We start from the raw sequence: 6,000 nt of genomic DNA, 5'->3' as shown, positions 1-6,000 counted from the left end.
GTCACATCAAATGCTAATCCTTCCATCAATGATAAGGATAACAATGAAAAGATAGATAATTAAAAAATATATATTCATACCCTATGACGGCCTACACCATAATTTTACACACAACTTTGAGTCCACAGCTTCTTAAAACTAAAAATTAATTGATTCTATTGTCATGAATTACAAACCCATCACATGAAAACCTGCATCAGATTCAAGTTAACGCCTAGTATAAATCATATTTCACACCCTCAGCATTTATTAATAAGAACTATTTTATTTTCTGTTTGCTAAAACAAGCTCTTTGGATGATCTGAACTGCCTTAATTCTATACCTCAAGGATGAGTGAAGGCAATCAACTCTTAACTGTGTTAAAATCTACTTTATCTAAATTAAAAATTAAGTACCTATACATTTTTAAATGTAGTTTAGTTATTCAGGTGAAATCATTAATGAGAACAACAAAGCTTTGCCTCATCTTTCTATAAAATGAGCTGTAATTTCCGTTTTTCTTTTCTTTGTTTTATTAGGCAGATAAGCCTATTGCTATTATACACTCTGATTCCTTTAGTCAATGAAAGGGCCACCAAATAGTAATGAAAACTTCATAATTATGATCTGTAACTTTTATCAATAAGCATTTTAATTTACTTCATCACATAACTTGAGCAAGTTTTCAAATATGATATTGTAATGATACAATTAAGTTTGTTCATACTTACCTGGCAGATATATATATAGCTGTATTTTTCCGAATCCGACAGAATTTAAACACTTACGACACACGCAGTGGGAGTCAGGTGGTTAGTACCATTCCCCATCCCGCCGCTGGGAGGCGGGTATCAGGAATCATTCCCATTTTCTATTCATAATTTTTTATTTCCACTGTCTCCTGAGGGGAGGTGGGTGGGTACTTGATTATATATATCTGCCAGGTAAGTATGAACAAACTTAATTGTATCATTACAATATCATTTTGTTCATGAAACTTACCTGTCAGATATATATATGCTGAATCCCACCTTTGGTGGTGGGAGTAGACAGAATAGAAGATTTTAGGAAAACATATATGCAGATAATTGATATCTTGATTCCTTACCTGTTAGCATAGCTGACTTCGTGGTTACTGACCGCGTAAGTCTGCTTGTGCTACTAGAGTTGCCAGCGAGGTAGAGACCTATAATAGCTGGTGCACTCCCCAGATGATCTGTCAAACAGGGGCGAGACCCACGACGTGACTAGACCATTGACCATACAAATGAGGGCACGAATAAAAAAACCAACCACCATGGCGTAGCCTACCAAAAGTATACCCCACATAGAACTAAGCTAATGGAAGGGAGATCCGCCGCAGGCGTCACCCCACAACCATAACACAAGTTAAAAACTCCCCTAAACCATTAAAGGATAGGATGAGCGCTACCTGCCTGCCCCCAAAACAGTGTCTGCAGCGACGTATGGTCCGAGCGAGTAACAATTTTCGTATGTTGCTTTCACCTCCCGCAGGTAGTGTGAAGCGAACACCGAATTGCTTCGCCAATAAGTGGCGCTCAAAATGTCTTTGATTGCCATATTTTTGTGAAAAGCCACCGAAGTAGCAATAGCCCTCAACTCGTGGGCTTTCACTTTCAGAAGCTCCATGTCACTTTCACTACACTTTTCATGGGCTTCCTTAACCGTACTTCTTAAGAAGAACGCCAGTGCATTCTTCGACATCGGAAGATCTGGTTTTTTCACAGAGCACCACAAGTTCTCCGAAGAACCTCTGCTGCTCTGGTTCTCTGCAAATAAAACTTGAGAGCCCTGACAGGACACAGGACTCTCTCAGCTTCAGGTCCCACTAGCTCCGACAACCCCTTGATCGAACGTTCTCGGCCAAGGGTTGGAAGGGTTCTCGTTCTTTGCTAAGAACGTAGGACTTAAGGAACAAACTGCACTATGATCCTTGAACCCAATATGCTTGCTTATGACTTGAATTTCGCTAACCCTCTTCGCCGTCGCCAAGAGCGGTTAGGAAAATAGTCTTCTTAGTAAGATTCCTAAGCGAGGCTAAATGGAGCGGTTCAAATTGACTCGGACATGAGAAACTTCAGTACCACGTCTAAGTTCCACGATGGTACTTTTAGGTTGGAGAACTTTCACAGTCTCAAATGATCTAATGAGATCATGAATGTCTTTATCATTCGCTAAGTCGAGTCCTCTATGTCTGAAGACCACAGAAAGCACGCTTCTGTAGCCTTTAATCGTGGGAACGGCTAGTTTCGCTTCTTTCCTAAGGTGAAGAAGGAAATCTGCTATCTGGCTCACAGAGGTTGAGGTGGAGGAAATGCCCTTCCTTCTGCACCAACTTCTAAAGACAGCCCACTTTGATTGGTAAACTGCGATTGAGGAGGGCCTCCTTGCGGTGGCAATCGCCGTTGCCACAGGTCTTGAAAAACCCCTCGCTCTGGCCAACTTCTTGATAGTCTGAACGCAGTCAGACTCAGAGCGGGGAGGTTTTTGTGGTACCTCTCGAAGTGGGGCTGTCTGAGTAGATCTTTCCTTAGGGGCAGAGTCCTCGGAAAGTCTACTAGGAAGGACATCACCTCCGTGAACCAGTCGGCCGCTGGCCAGAAGGTGGGGCGATGAGGGTCATTCTCGCTCCTTCTGATGCAGCGAACTTCTCATTACTTCCCCGAGGATTTTGAATGGGGGAAAAGCGTAAATATCTAGTCCCGACCAATTCCACAGTAGGGCGTCTACTGCCACTGCCCCCGGGTCCAGAACTGGGGAGCAATACAGCGGAAGTCTCTTCGTTCGGGAAGTTGCGAAAACGTCCACATGAGGACGTCCCCACAGCTTCCATAGCGCCTGGCATACTTCCTGATGAAGGGTCCATTCCGTCGGCAGAAGCTGTCCTTGCCGACTGAGAAGGTCCGCTCGCCACGTTTTCACGCCTGACACAAACCTTGTCAGAATCGTGACGTTTTGCGACTTCGCCCAAATCAGGATATTCCTCGCGATGACGAACAGAGAATGAGAGTGAGTTCCCCCTGTTTCCTGAGGTATGCCAAGGCTGTGGTGTTGTCCAGTTTATCTGAACCACTTTGCTGGAGACTTCCTCCTCGAAGAACCTTAGAGCAAGGTAAACCGCTGAGAGTTCTTTTAGATTGATGTGCCAGGACACCTGTTTCCCCTCTCCAGGTGGCCTGACACTTCTCTCCCTCCAGTGTTGCTCCCCAACCCGTGGAGGACGCGTCGGAGAACAACACTAGGTCGGGGTTCCGAAGCTTGAGCGAAAGTCCTTCCGCAAGCTTCTTTGGATCCAACCACCATTTGAGGTGCTTTTTCACTTCCTCCGTCAAAAACAAGACCTCTTCTAGATCCTGTTTGCGTGACCAATTGCTTGAGAGGAAGAACTGAAGTGGCGGAGGTGCAACCTTCCCAGAGAAACAAACTTCTCCAGTGAGGAAATGGTCCCCAGCAGACTCATCCATTCCCTCACCGAGCACGTTTCCTTCCCTAGAAAGGCCGACACTTTGTCCAGGCATTGAAGTTGTCGCCCCTGGGACGGAAAAGCCCGAAAAGCCACTGAGTCCATCTGAATCCCCAGATAGACTAAGGATTGAGAAGGAGTCAGATGCGACTTCTCGAGATTCACCAGAAGTCCCCAGGGACTTCGCTAACGACAGAGTCGTGTGAAGGTCCTTCAGACACCTGTCTGGCGATGAGGCTCGAATAAGCCAGTCGTCTAGGTAGAGAGAGATCCTTATTTCCGCAAGATGGAGCCACCTCGCAACGTTCTTCATAAGAACGGTGAACACCATCGGCGCCGTGCTGAGACCGAAGCAGAGTGCCCTGAATTGGAAAATCTTCCCTTTCAGGACAAACCGCAGGTATTTCCTTGAACGGGGATGGATGGGGACGTGAAAGTATGCGTCCTGAAGGTCTAACGAGACCATCCAATCCCCCGGTCTTAAAGCTGCAAGCACGGATTGAGGTGTCTCCATCTTGAACTTCTGCTTGGTAACGAAGCGATTCAGACTGCTGACATCCAGAACGGGGCGCCACCCCCCTGACTGCTTTCGGCACTAGGAACAGACGGTTGTAAAAACCCCGGAGACTCTGGTCGAAGACCTGTTCCACTGCCTGCTTCTCGATCATTTGATCTAGTAGATCGTGAAGCACTTCTGCTTTTCTCCCTGATATCGACGGCGACAAATCCTTTGGTGTCGAAGACAGCGGGGGTAACATCATGAATAAAGGAATTCTGTACCCCTTCTTGACGATGTCCAGAGACCAAGCGTCGGCACCTCTCTCTTCCCAAGCTTTCGCGAAATGTAGAAGCCTGGCTCCTACCGGTGGTCTGAAGGACTTCCTCTCACTTCTTGCTCTTGGAAGGAGCGGGAGTCTTGCCTCTGAAGAGCCTCTTCCTCGAGGGGCTGGGCTTCGAGGAAGAAGCGGATCGAAAGGGCTTCGACTTCTTCAAAGCAGAGGACCCAGAAGACGAAGAAGTAGTAGCTTCCTAGAAGACTGTGCCAGAAGGTCTTGAGTTGCTTTCTCCTGGAGACTAGCAGCTATGTCCTTTACCATAGACTGGGGGAAGAGATGTTCTGAGAAAGGAGCGAAAAGAAGATCCGCTTTTTGCGCTGGTGAGACCGACTTGTAGTAAAATTGCAAAAAAGTGCTCTTTTTTTCTTAAGCAGTCCCGTGCTGAAATGGAGCAGCAATTCCTCAGACCATCCCTGACGGCCTTGTCCATGCAAGACAATACACTGGACAGCTCCCCCAGACTGATGGAATCAGAACTCCTGGACCTGGCATCCAATACTCCCAGGCACCAGTCAAGAAAATTAAAGACCTCTAGTGTCCGAAGAGGCCTTTAAGGTGAAAGTCTAACTCGCTATGTGTCCACGAGACCTTCGAGGAAGACAAAAAAGATCTTCTGGTGGCGTCTACAATGCTACCAAAGTCTCCTTGAGCTGAGGCTGGAGCTTGACTCCGACGTTTTCTCCCGTCTCATACCACATACCAGCTTTGCCACCGAGTCTTGAAGGTGGTAAAGCGAAAGAAGTCTTGCCCGAAGCTTTCCTCTTTTCCACATCCAATCATGGACCTTTCTAAAAGCTTGCTTCGTAGAAAGCGATTTCTTCATTCTCACAAAGCCCGAGATCTTAGCAGCTTTGGAAGACGAAAACTGAGAGGGAGGAGTACGTGGAGCTTCAGGTTGGAAAGTGTCTGCAAAGACTGACTGAAGTAAAACGAGTCAAAACCTTGTAGTCCGTCGAAACTGGCGCCAACTGCTGTTTCTTCGTCCACTTCGACGAAAGCGTCACTAACTTCCTCTTCAGACACTGGAGAAGTCGGAGGAAGTAAAGAAGAGTCCGAGCTTTCTCAAAAGAGAAAGAACGGCGAACAGGAAGAGTTCCCGCCTCCGCTTGTGCTTGCGGAAGTGGAAAACTGACGTCCGTAGGCGCGCGTTTGGCGTCCGAAGCCAATCTACTGGCGCCGACAGAGCGCGCGTCAACGCCGCAGGTGTACACCTGGCGTCCACTTGTGCGCGCTGAGCGTCCACTGGTGCGCGCCGAGCGTCCACTGATGCGCGCCGAGCGTTCCACTGGTGCACGCCGAGCGTCCACTAAAACTCGCTGAGCGTCCACTGGCGCTCGCGAAACTTGCACCGAGTCACGTTCGGCGTCCACAAAAGCGCGTTTGACTTTCACAGAAGCGCGCTCGGCATCTAAAGAAACTCTCTTCTTATCCACAAGTTTCGTATCAGCGGAAACAACCGCTTCCCGAGAGCGAGAAACGATTTCTCGCCTCCTCTAGAAAGTTGCTGGGGAGCAGAACGAACTCTAGAGGGAGACTCAAACGGAGAGAGAGACGAGCGAGGAGAGAGGGAGGGAGAACGCCTCGACCTCTTCACAGGAAGATTGTCATCCTTCTTACGGCGACGTGGAACAGTCTCTCTCAGAAGGAAAAACATCTCGAAGTTGCTGCTGAAGAGACTGGAGAATCTTGCTTGTAGGTGA

The sequence above is a fragment of the Macrobrachium nipponense genome, chromosome 6 (assembly GCF_015104395.2).
Source record: "Macrobrachium nipponense isolate FS-2020 chromosome 6, ASM1510439v2, whole genome shotgun sequence".
NCBI lineage: Eukaryota > Metazoa > Arthropoda > Malacostraca > Decapoda > Palaemonidae > Macrobrachium > Macrobrachium nipponense.
Note: the sequence above shows the minus strand (reverse complement) of the source record.